The 23,728-nt window shown below is 36.7% G+C and overlaps 1 protein-coding gene across 5 annotated transcripts in view; it reads right to left on the reverse strand.

The window, feature by feature from the left end:
• The window catches only part of LOC5578387 (mannosyl-oligosaccharide alpha-1,2-mannosidase IA), a 217,026-nt gene that overhangs the window by 57,717 nt on the left and 135,581 nt on the right, over positions 1–23,728 (reverse strand). Inside the window, exon 1 of one of the 5 annotated variants that reach the window (XM_021839164.1) lies at positions 4,780–5,005. The exons of 3 other annotated variants lie outside the window; for them this stretch is intronic. The gene's annotated coding sequence lies outside the window, so the exon portion shown is untranslated. Of the gene's footprint in view, positions 1–4,687; positions 5,006–23,728 lie in introns of those variants that run through there. One more of the 5 variants, XM_021839162.1, reaches the window with a different exon arrangement.

A 23,728-nucleotide genomic window follows, 5' to 3' on the forward strand; every position in this document is an offset into this window, starting at 1 on the left:
TCGAGACGAATCTGTCTCAGATTCGAGACGAATCTGTCTCAGATTCGAGACGAATCTGTCTCAGATTCGAAGCGAATCTGTCTCAGATTCGAAGCGAATCTGTCTCAGATTCGAAGCGAATCTGTCTCAGATTCGAAACGAATCTGTCTCAGATTCGAGACGAATTCTCAGATTCGAGACAAATCTGTCTCAGCATCGAGACGAATCTGTCTCAGATTCGAGACGAATCTGTCTCAGTTTCGAGACGAATCTGTCTCAGATTCGAGACGAATCTGTATAAATTCGAGACGAATCTGTCTCAGATTCGAGACGAATCTGTCTCGGATTCGAGACGAATCTGTCTCAGATTCGAGACGAATCTGTCTCAGATTCGAGACGAATCTGTCTCAGATTCGAGACGAATCTGTCTCAGATTCGAGACGAATCTGTCTCAGATTCGAGACGAATCTGTCTCAGATTCAAAGCGAATCTGTCTCAGATTCGAAGCGAATCTGTCTCAGATTCGAAGCGAATCTGTCTCAGATTCGAAGCGAATCTGTCTCAGATTCGAGACGAATCTGTCTTAGATTCGAGACGAATCTGTCTCGGATTCGAGACGAATCTGTCTCAGATTCGAAGTGAATCTGTCTCAGATTCGAAGCGAATCTGTCTCAAATTCGAGACGAATCTGTCTCAGATTCGAGACGAATCTGTCTCAGATTCGAGACGAATCTGTCTCAGATTCGAGACGAATCTGTCTCAGATTCGAGACGAATCTGTCTCAGATTCGAGACGAATCTGTCTCAGATTCGAGACGAATCTGTCTCAGATTCGAGACGAATCTGTCTCAGATTCGAGACGAATCTGTCTCAGATTCGAGACGAATCTGTCTCAGATTCGAGACGAAACTGTCTCAGATTCGAGACGAATCTGTCTCAGATTCGAGACGAATCTGTCTCAGATTCGAGACGAAACTGTCTCAGATTCGAGACGAATCTGTCTCAGATTCGAGACGAATCTGTCTCAGATTCGAGACGAATCTGTCTCAGATTTGAGACAAATCTGTCTCAGATTCGAGACGAATCTGTCTCAGATTCGAGACGAAACTGTCTCAGATTCGAGACGAATCTGTCTCAGATTCGAGACGAATCTGTCTCAGATTCGAGACGAATCTGTCTCAGATTCAAAACGAATCTGTCTCAGGTTCAAAACGAATCTGTCTCAAATTCGAGACGAATCTGTCTCAGATTCGAGACGAATCGGTCTCAGATTCGAGACGAATCGGTCTCAGATTCGAGACGAATCGGTCTCAGATTCGAGACGAATCGGTCTCAGATTCGAGACGAATCTGTCTCAGATTCGAGATGAATCTGTCTCAGATTCGAGACGAATCTGTCTCAGATTCGAGACGAATCTGTCTCAGATTCGAGACGAATCTGTCTCAGATTCGAGACGAATCTGTCTCAGATTCGAGACGAATCTGTCTCAGATTCGAGACGAATTTGTCTCAGATTTGAGACGAATCCGTCTCAGATTCGAGACGAATCCGTCTCAGATTCGAGACGAATCCGTCTCAGATTCGAGACAATTCTTTCTTAGATTCGAGACGAATGTGTCCCAGATTCGAGACGAATCTGTCTCAGATTCGAGACGAATCTGTCTCAGATTCGAGACGAATCTGTCTCAGATTCGAGACGAATCTGTCTCAGATTCGAGACGAATCTGTCTCAGATTCGAGACGAATCTGTCTCAGATTCGAGACGAATGTGTCCCAGATTCGAGACGAATCTGTCTCAGATTCGAGACGAATCTGTCTCAGATTCGAAACGAATGTGTCCCAGATTCGAGACGAATCTGTCTCAGATTCGAGACGAATCTGGGTCAGAATCGAGACGAATCTAGGTCAGAATCGAGACGAATCCGTTTCAGATTCCAGACGAATCCGTTTCAGATTCGGGACGAATCCGTTTCAGATTCGAGACGAATCCGTTTCAGATTCGAGACGAATCCGTCTCAGATTCGAGACGAATCCGTCTCAGATTCGCGACGATTTTTTCTCAGATTCGAGACGAATCTGTCTCAGATTCGAGACGAATCTGTCTCAGATTCGAGACGAATCAATCTGTTTCAGATTCGATACGAATCAATCTGTCTCAGATTCGAGACTAATATGTCTCAGATTCGAGACGAATCTGTCTCAGATTCGAGACGAATCTGTCTCAGATTCGAGACGAATCTGTTTCATGATTCGAATCTGTTTCAAGATTCGAATATGTCTCAGATTGGAGACGAATGTGTCTCAGACTCGAGATGAATCTGTGTCAAATTCGAGACGAATCTGTCTCAGATTCGAGACGAATCTGTCTCAGATTCGAGACGAATCTGTCTCATTCGAGACGAATCTGTCTCAGATTCGAGACAAATGTGTCCCAGATTCGAGACGAATCTGTCTCAGATTCGAGACGAATCTGTCTCAGATTCGAGACGAATCTGTCTCAGATTCGAGACGAATCTGTTTCATGATTCGAATCTGTTTCAAGATTCGAATATGTCTCAGATTCGAGACGAATCTGTCTCAGATTCGAGACGAATCTGTCTCAGATTCGAGACGAATCTGTCTCAGATTCGAGACGAATCTGTCTCAGATTCGAGACGAATCTGTCTCAGATTCGAGACGAATCTGTCTCAGATTCGAGACGAATCTGTCTCATTCGAGACGAATCTGTCTCAGATTCGAGACGAATGTGTCCCAGATTCGAGACGAATCTGTCTCAGATTCGAGACGAATCTGTCTCAGATTCGAGACGAATCTGTCTCAGATTCGAGACGAATCTGGGTCAGAATCGAGACGAATCTAGGTCAGAATCGAGACGAATCCGTTTCAGATTCCAGACGAATCCGTTTCAGATTCGGGACGAATCCGTTTCAGATTCGAGACGAATCTGTCTCAGATTCGAGACGAATCCGTCTCAGATTCGAGACGATTTTTTCTCAGATTCGAGACGAATCTGTCTCAGATTCGAGACGAATCAATCTGTTTCAGATTCGATACGAATCAATCTGTCTCAGATTCGAGACGAAAATATGGAATATATGAAAAATTCCCATAAGACTCCTCTAGACATAGGATCTTCTGGATTAATCTTTGGAAGAATGCTTAAAGAAATTCCAGAAGAATCTCCAAAACAATCCAAGGAGTTTGAAGGAATATAACTAGGGGAATTCTAGGATAAATTCCTGATTGAATACTTAATTAATTTATTGGTGAAATCATTGGAAGCACCATTGAGAACGTCCTGGAGAAATATTTAGCAGTATAATTCTAGGATTTCTTTCCACATAAAAATCCTTTTCAAGTAGTTTGTGGAGTGGTTTTCTTTTCAGGGTTTTTGATAAATTTATGCATGATTTCGAACCTCCATGAGTCGATATCTGAGGGGACTATCGACTCCGAGTAATGCCCAAGTAACTAAATAGCACTTCAATTCGTCCTCCGTGCTAATATAGAGCTTTTATAGATCTGACATGTCCTGTAAGCCGGTAAAGGCGAATTAGCGGGTTAGTGGTTACTTGGGTGGAGTAGATATGCTTTGAAAATCTCTTTAAAGGGACCATCATAGCAACCGTGAAAGTTTGTTTTTGGTATGGTTCCATGAGTTGATATCGAGTCATGGAACATCGACTCATGGAGGGTTTACTGAGATTTTTTGAGGCATTTTAGGAATAGTCACAGCCTGACTCACAGGATTTCTTTTAAAAAGGGGCCACTGGAAAAATTCATGGGACGATTCATACAAAGATCACTAGACAGATTCCCGCAGGAATCCCGGAAAATGATGAAGGTATCATAAGAGAAATTGGAGAAATTCTTTGATGTAATTCGCGATCGAACGCCAATAGATAGATGGAAGAAACTTTGAAAATGTTTGTTAGTTCATAATCGTTACAATTCGATCTGTAAGAAATGGGGGTTGAAACAAAGCTACGTTATATTGAGGTTACGTTTGTATAGAGGTATTACTGTACATGGTGACCTACAGCTGAATCGTATTATCATTTCTCTATTTTTGTTTCACATTTCTCCAAAATAATGTGTTTGAAGAAGTTGATTTGATAACTATTCCGAGAATAACACGCCGATTTCAGACGAGTTTTTCGTTTTTAGGTTATTTAAAAAAAAATCGTATCATTTCTACATTTTTTGCTTCACATTTCTTCAAACAGTTGTGTTTCTCAATTAAGTAGGTCCAATTTACAGCTAAGTGTCTATCATTACATCTTCTACAATGTTTTGGAAGACCACATCCCCTAGAACTGAACACAAAAAAGTTAAATCTAGAACATGAAGTTTGCTGAAGGACGAAACCACAGATTTCCTCAAACAAAAATTATGGTCCAACTTTTTTCTAAGTAGATGCAAAACACAATTACGAACGATTTTTCATCATACTTTTGAAATCCACTTGAAAAGCGAAAATAGTTTTCTTCTTGATAATTTGTCGATTCGGACCATTGTTCACTGGGTGATATCTAGCAGAGAGACCGGTGAACGCAGTCACGGTCAGATCAGATCAACCGGCGCCAACCTCCAAATCCAACCCTCCAACCTCTCTTTCACTCTATCTGTGGTGTTGTGTGCACTTGACTACGCGACGCGTCACTAAACTCTACAAGGGTGGGTGGGTGTGTTGTAGATTTTGCCGGGTACTTTTCCAGATCACCGCAGCTCCAGAAGTCAGCAGCTTCCGAACAGTTCGGACACTCGGCTGTCCACGCACACACGAGAAGTCTGGGCCTAACCTTGTACCGGACAAGGCGACCTCCGTCTGTGAGATTCGCTTTGTTGGATTTTTTTCGCGCACGTTTTTTTTTCGTAGGCTCCAAACTGGACTACTGGAAACGAACTCGTTCCGAAACGGCAATAGTTGCGGAGAGGGTGCGCACGTTGGGATTGGATACTTGTATATTGCTACGAAGGCCGCCACGACACGACACGACCCGCAACCGTACGCGATCGATTCAAGACTGACTGACGACGGCGCGGCGAGAGAAACGTGTGGCGAAGCACCAGCTGATTATCGCGATCCCGATCGTAGACGACGCACAGTGGCGGACTTACGTTGAAAAGTCGGACAAAATCTCAGATGCTTCCAGAATGGAATGAAAAAGTTAGTCTACTAGCTTTCTTCGATACCCGATATCATCACATTAAGAAATATAGATCCAATCGACAAATATGGACAAATTCCATTTGAAAGTTGAAGTTCTTGTGAAATTTGTCCAGATTAATTTTTTTTTTTCATCCAATCAGATAAAAAAGCTATTATTACATAGAATTTAATTGTTAGAGATAGAATTTTAATTTTCTTTTGGTAGATTCAGTTAAATTTTTAACGAGTTGCAACCCGAACACTTGATTTCGAACTATCCAGCGTAGCACGTATCAGACTAATTAGTTTCGCCGGAAAACCATGTTCAGACGATACATGCCATAGCTCATTTCTTTTCACTGAATCACTGAATTCCTGAAGAGATTCGTCTGAAAATCTGCGAAAGTTTTATCTGAATCTATTAGAGTTCGTCTAAATCTCTACGAGAAATTGGTCTGAATCTCTTCCAGAGATGTTTCTGAATCTTTTCGAGAGATTTCCTGAATCTCGCAACCGTCTCGAGACCAAGCTATGAGGAACATAAGAAGCAATCTCTTCGCAAGATTCGTGCGAATTTTTTGAGAGTCGTGTGAGTCGAAAGATTCATCTGAATTTCTTTCGAGAGATTTGTCTAAATATCTTCGAGAGATTATGTCTAAATCTCTTTAAAAGATTCGTCTGTATCTTTGGAACAGATTTGTCTTTTTGTCTGGAAGAGATTTATATAAATCTTTTTGAGATTTTATTGATTTTTTTCGGGAGATTCGTCTGAATCTCCTCGAGAGATTCGTCGGAATCGCAAGAGGAGATTCTACGGAATCACTAGACGATATCCGTCAGAAGCTCTAGACTAGATTTGTCGGAATATATAGACGACATTTAATGGAATCTCTAGATAAAATTCAGAAAATATATAATTTCTGTATTCACGTGAGTCTTTCGAAATGCTCCACAAAATTCTCGAAACGAGATTCATCTCAATCTCTAAAGTTCACCTGAATCCCAAGACAAGATTCGTCGTAAAGGCTAGAGGGCTTTTGTCTGAATCTCTAGACGAGATTCAACAGAAATTCTAGCAATATTCACTAGAATATTTTGAGAGGATTTCTAGAATTCCAAGAAGAGAATAGTCAGAAACTCCAGACGAGAATCGCCTTTATCTACAGGTGAGATTCGTCTGGGAGAAGCTGTCCGAGTCGATATTAGGACATTGAAAGGTTACTGGCACTCAGGGTGTCCATTCAAAATCAGTTTTTCAATTCTCGGATTTTTCCCGGGTGCGTAAAAATTTAAAATTGGACGGCAACATAGTTCTACGACTCCATAGTTTCCAGACGTTTTTGATATTTGATTTGACTTTAAAAATATTCGTTTTTAAACTATGGGTTTAAGCAGTAGCGTAGCTAAAGGTGTGTGGTGGGTGCGGTCCGCACTGGGCACCGAATTCATATAGACCCCCAAATTGTAGTAAAAAAATCATTTAATATTATGATATTAATTTATAGAAAACTAACACGTAGAAAATCAGATAAAAATTCAGTTTGAAGGTGACCTTGATCGGCTAATTATCAGGGGCCCCATGATCAATGTTATTAGTGATTCGAGTAGCCTAAATACCTATTCAAAATTCATTCTCGATAACTAAGTTTAACTTTGTAATTCAGACGGAGCTACCTAAATGTGCGGGGCCCATAATTGTATCTAGAACTGATTTGGAGGTATGTTCTTTCTTAAATAGCCGATTTTCATTTCAATCATAGTTGAACAAATAAATCAGTTACCATCTTTGGGACCATGTTTTGTACATATTCAAGACTAGTAGTAGATTTCATTTCAGTAGTCTAGCCTATATTTTAGGCAAAATTGTCTTTAAGCTCACCTTTTTATTTATTCTGCATGCAGTGAATCTTGCTTCAAGAGGTTTCAGAGATACCTTCAAAGACTATTAAGCGATTTTTTCACAGGTTCTTCAGGAATTTCTTTTCAGATTCCTCGAGGAAAAATTTAAGGTATTTTTCTAAGGATTTATTCAAAGTTGTCTTCAAGTATACTTCTGGAATCTCCTTCAGAAATTTCTCCATTGATTCCACCACCTCCCAAAAAACCTTCCAGTGTTGTTTCAAGGGATGGTTAGAGGGTATTTTTCGTAATTTGCTCCTGGAAATCCATGAACACTACAACACTTTTCTTGACTATTTTGATTTCCCCAGTTGTAACAATAGAAGATCTTCCAAAGTTTCCTACAGTAATTCTTATAAAAAAATAAATTCATTTGGGGATTTTTCCAGGAAGATCTACGGGAATTCGTATGCCAGTTCCTCCAATTATCTTTGCTGGAATTATAGAAGTTCCTTCAAGCATTCATCCACATTTTCCTTTGGAGTTGCTCCTAAACTTCCTCCTGAGATTATCCGAGGGTTTATGATTAAAACACCTCCAGAAATTCCACTGCAAATTTGGACCGAGATTCCTCATGAAGCTCCTTCTGAAATTTCTTCAAAGATTTCTTCAACATTTCATGAGAAATTACTCCTGCAGAGCTTTCAAACAATTTCTCATGTACTTTTTTCAAGTAAAATCTTCATGACTTCTTCAGAAGTTCATCTAAGGTTCCACACTACAGCTAAAATACTACAGTAAATATTCTAGTAATTCCAATCATCATCAATCAGCAATTCACTTACGAAATCTTTCGAGACTTCCTCAAAAGCCCAAGAGTTTTTTTTCAGAGAACTTTGTGGGAGTTCATCTATGGTTATTTTCAAACAAAATCGAGTTTCATCAGATGTCACTTTCAGATTTCCTTCTAAAATATCTCTCGGATTTTTGAAAATGTTTACCAACAATTTCTGAAAAAAAAATCCTTGATCTCTTTCTGGAGATATTTCTGAGAAAATGACTGGAGAAATTCTTTGAAGTAATTCCTGAAGGAATTCTCTGGCTGAAATCTGAACGATAGTTTTGATGGAAAATCTAGATAATCTTTGGAGAAAATAATAGTTGAAATCTCAAAGATGTTGTAAACGAGAATATAGATGGAAGTTTTCAAAAAAAAAGGTAAAATCCTTGCGCACTTATGATTTACTTGAAAATTTTCTGAAAGAATCTTTGAAGAAATTAATTATGGAATTTCTGAGATCACTTCTATGGTTGCCCTCAGAAAAATTATACGTTGAATTTTTGAAAATCTAAAACGAAATCTTTAGGAAGTTCGTGAAAATCACAAAACCAACTCCTGAAGAAACCATTGGAGCTCATTTGGTAATTTATTTTAAGCAAACCTTGGGCAAATTTATCGACCTTAAAGGCATTTCTTTAATCAAGAACTTCAAAATAATCCCGACTCAAAAACACAAAATTGAGGAAATGTCCAAACTTTTCTTTGAATACCTAATTGCTATATTGAATCATTGCTTTCTAGCGCTACTTCGCCAGTTAATATTTCCACTTCCATGTCAATTCACTGCAACTCCTCTCGATAATTATCAGTTAACTAATGTGTTTCTGAACAAGAATTAAGCAAAGAAGAACTGTAGACTCATTAATTGACATTTTTTCCATTAAACTACTACAAAACATATCGACATAAGTTCCATCTCTTTAGCCATAATTCTACATAAGCTATTTGTTCAATGTTTATTTCAACATTAGCATCTTACATTTAGACGACGTTCACCTTCATTTTGAGGGCATCTTAATCGAACTCCGCACCGGGACCCAAAAACCCTAACTACGCCACTGAGTTTAAGAGCAGTATCGGTATCATCAAATACATAAGATTTTTTCTCACCATTAGAAAAACTTAATGCAGTTTAATAACATCAGAACACTATTTCATTTTTATGAAATTTTGAGAGATTTTGGAATTATATAAAAAAAATTCTGTGTATTTAAATTGAAACAATGGTTTTTAAAAACGGCAATTTATAATAAAAATTGTCAATCCATTCGCTTCTTAAAAGCGCCTTCAGATTTCTGCATTCGATGTGGCCCATGGCTGGTTTCTGGAAAATAAACTTAATATCATTGGACCCAAGGAGAGATCTTTATGACAGTATATTGCCAAAAACACGTGATTTGTTCCTTGCTCAAACAAAATGGAATAAAAAATAACAAGCATCTCCTAGGGATCCTTCAAAGATTTTTCCACGAATGTAGTACAAACTAAACAAAAATTAAGGGTCTCACAAGAAAGTCGCGGTGAATTGCTTGAACAATCCACTCTAATTTTGCAGTAATGTATACAAAATCTGGTCATAAATCTCACAAAGACTTCACCATACATCACGGACTGGTCAAGTTACCCGAGCAAAGGCGAATAACTGGATGATATCAAAACGATAACAACTTTTATTATCGCTGTTATCATTATGATATCCTGTTATCAATGATAACCGAATGATAACAAAATTTGTTATCATTGTATCCCTGGCAGACATTTTTGATAACAGGTTGATAACAAAATATGTTATCACACCGCTTTCCCATAACATTTTTACAAAGCGTGTATTAGTCAACAAAGTTGACTTTTCGTCACAAAATAAGGGTGAAATGAATTGAAGCGTTAGTTTAATCCAAAACACTTACCTCTGAAAATTTTTCCATGATTTATGACCATAAAATTTAAAAAAAGTATGATGATGCAATTGTAGTTATCAACTTGATCTCAGTGATAACATAATTTACTATTACTTTGTTATTCGACAAACAAATTTAAGTTCTCATTTGTGTTATGTTGACTGTTAATTCAGGCAAAGTGATAACAAAATCAGTTATCAAATGCTGATAACCAGGTAACAAGATTTGTTATCATTTTGCTGTTTAACTTTGCTCGGGTAGTAATCCAAAAAAGGTTTCTTCAAGAATTAGTATCAGTGTACCCAGGAATCCCACAAAATTTCACAAAACAATTTAAGCTTAACGTTTTACCAACCGCTAGGAATTACAAAGAATCTTGAGAAAAATCAGCAAAGTATCTTTGATAGAACCCAATCAAAATATTATTAGCAATCTACCCATTACCTTTTCAGTGACTTTCCTGAAGAACTAACTACCTAGTCTAGTACCTGGACAATTATCGCCTTGATTCCCGATAAGATTCCTGCGAGATCTCATCAAGAATATGCCATGAATCTCAATAAAAATCTATCATTCATCTCATCAAGAACCTTGTCAGGTATTCCTAAATACCCAATTCAAGGTGTCCATTCAAAACCAATTTTCCAATTTCCGGATTTTTCCCGGTTACCCAAAATATTAACAAATTGATGGCAAAATGATCTTTGGACTTGATGTTTAAGTTTTTTTCACATACAAGTTTAGGAGGACTTTAACTTATTTATGAATTATCATTTATATTTATAAATCTGTTCAATCTGTTTTTTTTTAAGAAAAACCACGAACGAAAAAAACTCAAACTTAAAAAAAATTTCATATTTTTTTTGTGAAAATTTTTGAAAAAATCACGAGGAAAAAAAATCCTAGTGTAATTTCTGATGAAACTTGTGTGAGTTATAATGATGAATACCTACAAGGATAACTGAAAGATCTCTCGAATTCTTGATGAATATATTTCATGATAAATTGCTATGATAATAAAAGCATATTAATCCATCAATGGTCGGAGCAATGACTGTAATAATTGCTGTAGTATTAACTAGTGTGGAACCTTGAATGAAATTTTAAAGAATCTATGCAGGTCTGGAAACTGTATTTGAAAAAATATCAGTGAAGTGTTTGAGCCACAGTAATAATATTTTGAAGAAATGCTGGAGAAATTTCTAGAGGAATCTAATGAAGAAACCCAGATGCAAATCATCGAGCAATTCTTGGAAAAGATTTTATACAATAATAGCTTAAGTAAGTTTTGAGAAATTCCGGAGAGTAATTATTGATGAATTTTTGAGAGAATCCTTACAAAAATGCCTGGGTTAAATGAAAAATGCTTAGCAATTATTGTAGGGTTTCTTGTAAAAATGTCGATTTTTTTTCGAAAACTCTATAATAAACCTTTAGGGAATAACTTCTGTAGGGCATGCGGGAAGAATCCTAGAAGTTGAAGTTGAAGAAATCTGTGAAAGAATCAGTGATCTGGAAGAAATACTGAGATTTTTTCTTCAGAGTAATCTCTGTGAAAATTGCGTAGGAGTGGTCTAAAATTTTTAGTATAAAATTGAGAAGAAATTCCTCTGAAAAAATTGCTGGTGGCATTCCTGGTGGAGTTCTTGAAAGTATTCCAGAAGGAATCTCTGGATAAATAGTTACCGTCAAACGGGGTAACTTGCAACAATTTTTGACTTCAAAGCTATATGGATGAAAAATTTGAGGATTCAGATGAGACAAAAACCATCTAGTATCCTAATCGCCACGTGAAGAATACCACGCGGTATTAATTTTATCAGTATTTAGTTTTCTGTGAACAGGAGAGACGAAAAATATACATTTTTCATGCTACCCCTGATGTGGGGTAACATGCAACACACAGTGCTACCTGAGGTACACTATTGAAAACTTGAGCTATATCGTGTTATTATGATCATTTAATAATTTCCTGCAGTAAAAGTATGACAATCATTAGAAACAGGTACTGTACTCTTAGAAAAATTAATTATCATTGATTGAATTATGAGTATTTAACCAATTTGATTAGAAACTTCATTTGTATTGCACACGAGGGAATTCTAGCATATCATAAGTCTTGACAGTAATTGGAAAGCCATTAAAATGATTTGATGCAACTTTTCTACAAATACAATTGTATTTTAGGTAATGCTTCACATAACTTATTGTTAATACAAATTCAAATCAAAGCGACCTATCACATATCGATATGTATGTTTGAAAAAGGTCTTTGTTGTTGTTCTGAAACGTTTTTTTATCATATTTCATTTTCCTAATGGCAGATCTGCAAGTTAGTTTTCACACAGATTTTCATTTTTACGTACGTACGTAATAGTCTCTGAAGGTTTCTCTGGAGCCTCTAGAATGTTGCACCTGAATTCATTGCAAGCAGTTTGACCATCTATGTCCGACGACTTTAATCAACAGTTTCTTTATGAAAAAGCGTTTTTGTAAAAAGTAATTCAAAAAACAATATTTCAAAGGGTCTATTTTTTTCAAAATCAGTTTAAAATTTATTGGTTGTTTTACAATAGTGAATCGCTCACCAATAGTTTACTATTCAAAAAGTAGGTTGAATTTTGGATCTGATAAGTATAGAATCATAATCCACTGTTAACTCTCCCTTACTCGATATTTCGTATCTCGATATCGAGTTAGAGAACCACAGTAAAAGTTGGTTTCCATGGCTACTGCGATGGTCCCTCGGATCGCATTTGCACTGGTTTTGTGTTCCATAATTCGATACCTCCCTTACTCGATGGCACCTTCAATATCGAGTTACGGAGAGTTGACTGTAGAAACTAATGCATAGTATTCCTCTGGTTCGGTTTGCCTCAAGTTCGTCAAAAATAATTGAGCTCTTGAGCTACCATGGGAAAGAGTGGGTTATGGCAAAAAAGCGACTTTAGATACCATATTGATTATAATGTCTATAGAGACCTTAACTAAAAATAAATACTTTTTAGAGATATGCATTGAAATAGTATCCAAGTCTTTAAAAAAGATCTGCTTACCTGAAAATATACTATTTTTACTGGTTCTCCGACATTACCCGGAATGCAATTTACCGGAAGACCATTACCCGGAAAACCATTTACCGGAATGAACCATTTACCGGAATACCATTACCCGGAAGGACTATTAACCGGAAAATTATATCTCCATTTCTCGACTTGTTTCATTACCGTCTTTGTAACCGTTTCTCGGTCATTCAGGTCAGTATGTTAACTTCAAAATATTGAAAATTACTACCAACGATAAGGTTCTTATTTCAAAACACATAAGCACCAGAGAGGAGTCTAAGATATCTTCATACTTGATCATGTCAATATGCACCATCTTCATTTATTTGCATTTCATAAATGATTCACCCTTCTTTTAAAAATAAGCTGTTCTTTCAACTTATATTTACAGCTTGTCTTGGCTGAACTAACTAAATTTGGCTACAACTATGTAACTTTACGTTTAATATTCCACCGTCGATTCTCCAAGTTTCTAAATGTTAATAAATAAGCAATGATTCGAATTTTTAATACTTTTCGCCGAATGTCGTTTCCGCAAACGACAAGCAACGGATTGTAAATCCCTCGTATATCCCTTTTTCTATAGTGACCTATTTCGGGTCATCTGTTATTCACCCTTCTTTATTTGGTTGGCGGTTCTTTCGAGTTCCACCGATCTCGACATTTTTTGCAAAATGTGTTTAGCCGAAAATTACCAAATATATTATTATTTTGATTGCTTATTGTTCTTTATTGTTTATTACACTGATATTGAATTCGGGGTACAGACAGTCAGAGTTATGACATTCGGAGAAAAATAGCACAATCAATCAGAATCAAAGGAAAAGTAGATTTATTGAGGTTCCAAAGATGGACGTTACATTGGCGAATAGTGTCCCTGCTTTGAATCACCAAGGCACTCCTAGTTTTCGTCTTGATTTTTTAGCTTTCCCTAAACCATAAAGCTGACATGAGAATTGAACTGTTGTATGTTGCTTCCCTCGCAAGATAAGTGTTTTTTTTTTCAATTTTGATACAATATTGAAATTTGATTCTGATCTGTTTTACGTAAGGAAATAAGAAAACCATCAAAACGTCAAACATTTTTAAATGCTGGGATGTTCCATTTACTCAAATGCAACCCATCTTATTTGTTAGACTTTTTTTGATTTCGATTTATAACAATGGTACTTTCCAAGTGGTCTCAGACATAAAAGAAAATTAAAAATTCTTCTCATTCTTTCTGTCCTTGTCTGTACTGTTTAGTTTTATAGCCTAAATTAGAAAATGACATAGTCAATAAAATTTTGGTATCGTGATATTCGTTAATAGTTTAAGGCTAACGTTGCGGCAAAGTGAAGTTATTCAGAAAGATCCAGCTGAGGTTGGTAGAATTGAATACCGCCGGTTCAAAATTATTTCTGGTTGACATATTTGACAACGTTTCAGAGCTAGAGTACTTACATACGTGTCAAACAATGAACGAATGCAAAAATGGTCGGTTGACATAGGCTCTCAGCTAATAACTGTAGAAATGCTCCTAGAACAGCTGAGAAGCAGGTTTTGTGCCAGTTGAGTCGTAACGCCGGCAAGAAGAAAAACATATTTGGTCCATAGCTGTTTGGAGATGTCTGATGTGTTTATAAAATAAATGTGTTTATAAAACCGAGGGAGTTGAGAATGTCCATCGTTAGCGTGGCATAATTTGTACTGCGCATCAATGAAAGGTCGTCGAAAATGGAAGATTTGGCTTTCCGGGTAATGGTGCATTCCGGTAAATGGTACATCCGGGTAAATTGTTTTTCCGGGTAATGGTATTCCGGGTAATGGTATAGAATCATTTTTACTTTCAAAAAATTTTCAATTTTAGCGTTACGTAATAAATGGACACTGCCTTTGGTGGTTCGAGGTTTTTTTTCTTGCGTATAGCCGAAATCCTCTGTTAATTCCAGGTTTTTCCAGGTTGAATAAAATTCCTTGATAATTCCAGGTTTTCCAGGATTTTAAATTAAGAAGGCCGATTCAAAATTTTCTCCCGAAAAATTAGCTCAAAATAGTTGAAAAAAGTGACTTTTTGACGAAAAAGGTGACTTTAGTTGAAATGGCTTCAAAAAAGAGACTTTAAAGTGACTGGCCTCAAAAAAGTGACCAAGTCACTAAAAAGTGACTCGCTACCAGCCTTACAATTATTCTCTGCTTAGAATTTCAAGCAAATCAGTCAAGAATTTAGAATAAGCCATTTTACGAGACAGTCGGTTGACGATTTCTGGCGGACCGCTTATTGTTATTGTTTTAAAAACTAGCATGATATGTGAATGGCGCTGGTAACGTTTTTGTTGGTGATGACATTTTCGTCTCTTTCTGGCTATTTTTCTACGCGGTTACATGTCTGATGTTACCAGTAAATAAAACAAATTATTCTCTGCATGCTGATTTTAATTTTACTGGAGAAGATTGAAAAGCTCGTTGCACGCCATTAATGAATGAGCTCCTCCCAAATGTGGCGCTAGAAGAAACGTAAATAAATGGGCCCGCCAACAAGTGTCAAAGCTGGTAAACAAACAAAAAAAAAAAACATATGATTCGAAACGTCTCATAAAATGGCTTATAGACTAATACTCACTAAAAACCATAATAGGGGTAGTGCTTCGTAAAGCCCAAGCAAGACAGTTTTTACATTCAGAAATGGAATAGTGAAAAGTGAAAAATGAAAGTGATTTGTTTGATTTGTGTCCTCAGTACTGTTGGTTTTTGGCTGCCCTAAGTTCACCGAACCATCCGGAAGTGACAGGCAGCACATAAATTTAGAGAATCAATCCGGTGAGTTTGTTCCAGTATGATACTTTTTCTTTTGTGAGCCTTCCGGATCGTTTTTGTCCGCGTCGTGGAACTTCTGATCGTTTCTTGAACGGAAAATGTTATTTTCGGAGTTTGATAATTATGTTCAGATTGCGTATCCTGTCCGGGCGGGTGTTACGCAACTAACAATCGGTTGTGAATGCTTTTTAACCGTTCGATGACCCTGGAGGGATCGATTCTGCTGTTCGTATAATTTTGAGCAGAAAAACCGACTGTGTTATCCTAGGGTGTTTAGTTCGAACGCGCTTCCTTTCGTTTTTCGATTATCTAAAAATACAGTACCACCCAGTACAGTTTTTCAATAGGCGTGATATTTTTTTTTTACGCGTATCGTTATTTTATTCAATCCGATGACCCTGGAGGGATCGGTTTTGCTTTTTACTGGTTATGGAGCAAAAATATTACAGCACAATCGACAAGCATTTCGCGAAATACTATTTATACTGTAAATAAGCTATTGTTTTCTCTTTTGATTGCCGGCATTCAAAAGAATAATTTGAAAACGCTTAAACAACAAATATTTATGGTATATCGCCAGCTTTCTAGGCAAATCCTGACAATATACCTTCCCCTACCTCCAACTCCGTAGCACTTATGAGGGTCTCGCTGAGTCGGTGGCCTCTCATTAAGTAAGTGCTACATCAACATTTCCTTCCCCTATCCCAAGTTACGGTAAAGATGGGCGTGGCCGGGAATAGCGATATTCATGCTTTTAGTATTCTTGTTTATGATTTGAACAAGGTATACTCCCCTGCCTTGTTCTTGAAAGTAGTCAGGATGAGATTATTAAAAAGAAACATGAATGTTGCTAGTATCCAATCTACGAAGTATACCGTAACTACGCTAACGCTAACGAGTGAGTATTAGTCACTAAAAACCATAATAGCAATCTTCTGATAACACTTGTAAATATTTCGAAGAGCTAAATCTATCTGTCTACCAATTCACCAAAAGTTAAAAATGGTGCGAAGTTCGAGAGACAAACAGTCGTACACTTTGTGGAAAAAGTTCTAGTTTCGCCCATAGTGCTTGAAATTGAAACAAACCGATTTTTTCGGAATCTAAATAAAAATTCCTTTGGAGTTCTTTCGAAAATGTTTTTAGGATTTTTTAAAGAATTCTGTTGAAGTACTTTCGGATATTTGTTTTTAATTATGAAACGTGGTTTTACGGCTAACCAGCCGAGTGGAAGTTTAACAACTACCGAAAAGCTAAACATTACATATAATTTGCAATTGGATTAGATGGACAAATTGATGTGAAGATTTGCGAAAAAGTTACACGTCTTCTCAGTGAGAATCGAACTCACGACTCCCCGATCTCTAGTTGGGGCGCGTTAACCACTACGCCATGAGAGGACTCATGAACGCAGAAGTTAACCTGAATTCGATTTCAGCTCAATAATCACGTGGTTCTTTTTCGCAAAGTGCACCTCTTTCGGAAGAATTAGATGCCCATCCAAACACAACGCTTCTATATATATCCAATGCCTAGCCCGAGAGCGCATTGTTTTTAGGTATAGGAATAGCACACTACACTAGCCAGCAACTGCGCTGGCTGAGGTATCTATTGTGTGGGCTTCCAATGGATCGCGACGTTCTCAAACGACCGGTTACGGAACATGAGTCCAATGCGCTCTCGGGCTAGGCATTGGATATATATAGAAGCGTTGTGTTTGGATGGGCATCTAATTCTTCCGAAAGAGGTGCACTTTGCGAAAAAGAACCACGTGATTATTGAGCTGAAATCGAATTCAGGTTAACTTCTGCGTTCATGAGTCCTCTCATGGCGTAGTGGTTAACGCGCCCCAACTAGAGATCGGGGAGTCGTGAGTTCGATTCTCACTGAGAAGACGTGTAACTTTTTCGCAAATCTTCACATCAATTTGTCCATCTAATCCAATTGCAAATTATATGTAATGTTTAGCTTTTCGGTAGTTGTTAAACTTCCACTCGGCTGGTTAGCCGTAAAACCACGTTTCATAATTAAAAACAAATATTTATCGAGCAACGGACTCATGTTCCGTAACCGGTCGTTTGAGAACGTCGCGACCCATTGGAAGCCCACACAATAGATACCTCAGCCAGCGCAGTTGCTGGCTAGTGTAGTGTGCTATTCCTATACCTAAAAACAATGCGCTCTCGGGCTAGGCATTGGATATATATAGAAGCGTTGTGTTTGGATGGGCATCTAATTCTTCCGAAAGAGGTGCACTTTGCGAAAAAGAACCACGTGATTATTGAGCTGAAATCGAATTCAGGTTAACTTCTGCGTTCATGAGTCCTCTCATGGCGTAGTGGTTAACGCGCCCCAACTAGAGATCGGGGAGTCGTGAGTTCGATTCTCACTGAGAAGACGTGTAACTTTTTCGCAAATCTTCACATCAATACTTTCGGATGTTTTTTGCGGACTCTTCACAAAATCCTTCAGAAGTTCGTCTGAAAATTTTCATGGGGCTTTTCTGGAGGTACTCTTGAGTTTCTTCTGGATATCCTTCTAGGACTTTTCCTTTGGAGCTCTTCCGAAAATCCTGCTGGAAATTTTCTAGACGTCTTTCGATGATTCTTCCAAAAAAATATCTGGCTTTCATTAAGAAATCCTCCTGGACAACTTCCGTAAAACCTTCGGAGATTTTTTCAAAAAGGCATCTCCAATTCTTCCGAAAATCCTGCTGAAATTATTCGGAATATCTTTTTTCCGGACAACTTTCCGGTAATCTATTAAAGATTTTCCCAGAAATCCTGCTGGAATTCTTCAGGTTATTTTTCGATTATTCTTCCGGAAATCCTCCTGAGATTCTTCGACTACAAGGATTATTCTGGAAATCTTTCTGAGATGCTTCCGGACTTCCCTTTTTGACTCTTTCGTCTACTTCCAGAAATTTTACTAAAATTCTTCCGGAAATCCCTTCGTGATACATCCATACATTTTGTGAGGATTCTCCCGGAAAATCATCGAGAACCGTTCCGAAAATCCTCCAGAAATCTCTCCTGGTGGTTTCCCGATGTGTTCTCCCAATTCCCGGATATTTCCCGGTCATTTGTTATTCCCGGGTATTTCCCGCTTTTCCCGGATTTCCCGGATGAATGGACACCCTGCCAATTAAAAAAAGTAGGATCCCGATGATCTGATCATCTGATCAATCTAATTGATAAGGAGTGTATCGAAAAGTAGTCGCAAACATTTAAAACGGTATATCTCAGAGCATAGTTCATCTTTTTGAAAGCTTTTTTCACGCAAATCTTCATCATGTCATCAAAAATTGAAGCAGCTAAAAATATATTGAATAATATGCAGTCTTAATATAAATACAACAAGGTTTATAAAGCATGGAAAATAAAATTACGTTTTTGAAGTGTCTTCTGAAGATTCGATGATTTGTATTGAACAAAATGTATATCAAACAAAATAGGATGAAAAGCTTATTCTATCGGAAAATATGTTTACTTCACACAGCACGTAAAAAGAAATTCCAAAAAATAAATTATTGCTCAAAAATGCTCAATAATTGGAACAAGGTCGGTTTTAGAAAGTCACTTTTGGTTAATCAACTTTTGAAGCTCTGTCATATACAGCGCAGGGTGGCCACCAAATTTCGATTTTGAAATTCCCGCTTTTTTCCCGGTACATTTTACAAAATTTTCCCGGTTTTTAGTCCTTTCTTTCCCACGACTTTAATCGACTTTTTCTATATCAAACATCGTTTCTATGAAAAGCACTAGATCAAAATTGTTTGAAATCGGTTTAAATTTTTTCTGTTGTTATTTTTTTTCAATAGTAATTTAATGGTTTATCAATAGTTTCATTATAGAAAAATAAGTTGATTACTAGATTGTTCTAATCTATATACAATCTAGCGGTAATAATATAGAGTAACATTTTTTGCTTATGTTACTTCATAAATACAAAGAAACTTTTCCAATAAAAAAACAATGTTTTATTCATTATAATCATTCGATATTAGCATTAACGTGTAGAAATCAAAAAACGAGGTCCTTAAAAATCGACTTTATTCGATTTTTGTATTTGCTCTTAAATGCTTGTTGATGAATTTTTCAAAATATTGTTTACACTATGTCATGAGAGTTGTGGCACAGAATATATTAGCATAAACATTTTTTTTTTCTTAAAATTTAACACATTTATTAACATATCAATTTTTTCAGAGGTGTGCAAGATTTTCATCGACATCTGTTAGTAAATTGCAAAATTATCATGCAAAATGCCACTTTCTTGAAATAATATCACAACATCATCATTTTTAAATACATTGTAAAGCATTTCTGATCAAAACATTGTTTGTAGGTTCAACCCATTATTTTTGAGACTGTTTTGAAAGTTTGCGACTACTTTTCGATACACTCCTTATGTTTATCCAGAAATTCACAAAGCATCTTATGCAGAAAAATCCTGCCAAAGATCTCTTCAGAAAAAAAAAACTTTAAAGATTAATAATGACGTGAATTGCAAATTTTCAGGCACTCGTGCATCTCCTGGAAATATTCTCTTCTTTCGCCCATATAGGTTTTCCCGGTATGTTTTACAATTTCTCGGATATTTCCCGTATTTTTTTTCCGGTCGATTGGAATTCTCGTGTTTTTCCAGCTTTTCCCGGATTTACCGGATGGATGGACACTTCTTCTTCTTTCTGGCGTGACGTCCCAACTGGGACAGAGCCTGCTTCTCAGCTTAGTGTTTTTATGAGCACTTCCACAGTTATTAACTGAGAGCTTACTATGCCAATGACCATTTTTGCATGTGCAGGGCTGGTAGCAGTCAGACAGCAAAACAATAGTGACTTTAGTGACCAAAATTATCAAAAAAGTGACCAAATAGTAACCAAACAGTGACTTGAAAACAACAAGTATTAGTCATAAAAATGGCTAGAAATGAAAATACGTTCTGCGTGTATATTTACCCCTCTACTAGCACCATCAATTTCTTACAACAAAAAAGTGTTCATATTGCGATATTTTTTTTTTTTGTGAGCACCATTTTTTTTACAAGTTTTTTACACTTCTATTTTTGAAATAAGTGTCGATTTTATTCATTGGTCGTCTGGATCCAGTGATATTCCCAAATTCCTTGGGGGACCGAAGCGTAGCCATAGCCCACAGTAATATTTTAGGCTACAGATTCGGTTGTTCATTTGTTGAAACAATTTAATACGAGTCTGTGGATGATGTCTGAAGAAATGAAACGATTTGGTGCAACCGATTTTGAGATACGAGCATTTTTGTTTGAGATACCACTCTGGCCGAAGGAGGATCTTGAAAACTTCAAAACACACCATATTCTAATTTTAAGATTGCTCGGAGACGACTCAACCGATTTGTATGTTTTTTTTTTTGCGGAGAATCTCCTCATTATCTATCATTGTACAGCTCATATTTTATTTTTTTGATAAATTGACCAAAACAAAATGGTGGCCAAAAAAATTATATAAGGAGAATGTCGGTCCCCCAAGGAACATCGATATATCTGCAAATCCATACAAATTTGAAAATAGGAGTTTTTTGAGAACTTTTTAAAAATGGTACAAAAATATTGAGAAACAAAAAAGTTATAGCGATTTGAATGTTTTTATGGTAAAAAATGAAGCTGCTTGTAGAGGAGTTAATCAATCTACAGTCGAAGCTCGTTATAACGACAACTTTTATTGCGACAAATCTCTCTATAACGACATTTCCGATGGTCCCTTCAAATTCCCATACTAATTTCAACTTTTATAGCGACATTTCTCTGTTTCGACCGTTCTCTATTGCGACATTAGTGTTATATTCAATAGTCACTCAATATAACGACATTCGTTTAGCTATATTATAATCGTTTTATTCCTTCATGCTCCATAACGACATCCAACTTCTTTATAACGACAATTTTATAGCGACATCTCCGTATACCGACGGTCCCTTGCGATGTCGCTATAACGAGCTTCGACTGTACATACTAAGCGAATTTAGAATGTAGAGGACTGCACTAATCTCAAATCTTTCTCAAGAGTTATCTGTCCGAGATAAGACTTGATTGTCATGCTTAAATGATGACGAATGAGACGAACATTAACTAAGTTACTAGGTTATATTTCTGATTTCAGTCAAAAAAATAACAAAACAAAACAAATACATGAATTCTGATAAACAAACTCGCGATAGAATTTTTAGCAAAATTCCTGTTAATGAGGATCATTCTCGTGAAAATTCATTGAAGATTTTGAAGTAGAGATGCAAAACGATAATAAATCGAGGGAAAATGTTTGGTAGCAGACAAAATTGTGGCGAAAATCCTAAAACATTCTGAAAAAATCTTGACAGAATTCAAAGTTCAAAACCAAACAAAAAGGGCTCATTCATTTATTTCATAACGCTGAAATTGGCCATTTTGGACACCCACCCACCCCCTTGTAACGCTTGTAACATCGTTAGGATACCCACCCACCCCCTTCAGCGTTATGAAATTTATGAATGGGCCCAAAATAGAAACTCATGCTAAATTTGTGGCATAATGTCTGTAAAATGAAACCATTTCTCCCAAATAAACAATTAGATGAATGTTCCGCATAAAGAATTAGAATATGATTGCATGCCTACTTCAAATATCTGTATTTCAATTGAACGTTTCAATACATGAATTAGGCTGATACAAATATTAAATTTCTTTTATGTCCGAGACCACTTGGAAGGCACGAGGGGGGGATAAAAATAAATAAGGAACAAAAAAATAAAAATGAAAAAAAAAGTTATTTTTTTGAATTTTTATTTCTATTGATAGTTGTTAAACTGTTTTTAATCGTCTTCTGGTTCATTATTTTACTTGTTTTTTACTTTGTAAATTGAAAAAACCTAACTGATGTTAAAAATATGATGAATCTTTTTTTTTTCTCCCCTTCAAAATTTTCGGATTTTCGTGACATAAAAGAAAATTAATATTTGTATCAGCCTTACTGAAAATAATTATCACTCAGTGGCGACTCGTAACATCACGTTTTATCTGATCTACGACCTTGAAAATTACTATTTTTTCATGCTTAGATTACAAAGCAAACAGTAACCGATGGAAATCGCATATTTGTGGCTGAAATTAATGAAAAGGTGGATTTGACGATAGGTAATCGCTACTGATCTCACTATTGAATAATTATTATCTTCCAACAATGTTCAAGAATTCATTATAGAAACGTGTATTTTGTATAGAAATAGTTTAACGAAGCTGTGTAAAAAATCAGTGTCAAGAGTAAATCAATGGAAAATGTATTGTTTATTTTTTGGAATTTCGAATGTAATTTCTGAAATGACTTCAAGCAAAATAAGTACTAGCTATTGAAGTCCTGGACAAGTGTCTGACAAAGTCAGATTTTTTTAATGTAATTCCTAGCCGTCTCTGGCTTATCTTCCGGAGCAGTTTTGATGATGCTCATATAGAAAGCTGGTCTAGGAGTTCTTCTAAAGCCGTAGATTACTCAGATGAGATATTGGTCCTGGTTTTTGCCAAAATTTTGTAAAATATTTCATCCCAGAGTTGCATTCTAATGTTTGCCAGAATCTTCTCCAAAACTTTTCCCAGGAATTTTTTACATTTTCCGTTGGAAATGTCTACGGAATATTGACTTGAATACTTCCAGAAAGTTAGCCGGAAGTCCATACTTTTCTTGAGTCAAGAATCTTGACGCTTTGATTCCCAAAACACTTTATAATTGTCTTTGTGATAACAAATATATATTTCTATCTGTTTGTGTTTGAAAAGCTAACCCAGCCCAAAATATTAAATTTCATTATCATCAGATCACAAAAAAAGTGACTTTAGTGACCATTTTCCTGAAAAAAGTGACTTTAGTGACTTTTTGTTGGAAATAGTGACTTTTAAGTGACCAGGTCAAAAAAAGTGACCAAGTCACTAAAAAGTGACTTGCTACCAGCCCTGCATGTGTATATCGTGTGGCAGGTACGAAGATACTCTATGCCCTGGGAAGTCGAGTAAATTTCCAACCCGAAAAGATTCTCGACCGGTGGGATTCGAACCCACGACCCTCAGCTTGATCTTGCTGAATAGCTGCGCGTTTTCCGCTGCGGCTGGACACCCTGGCACTATTAGAAAGAAACAATCATCCCCTTTCCGATA

This window comes from Aedes aegypti, chromosome 1 (genome assembly GCF_002204515.2).
Source record: "Aedes aegypti strain LVP_AGWG chromosome 1, AaegL5.0 Primary Assembly, whole genome shotgun sequence".
In the NCBI taxonomy this organism is placed as follows: Eukaryota; Metazoa; Arthropoda; class Insecta; order Diptera; family Culicidae; genus Aedes; species Aedes aegypti.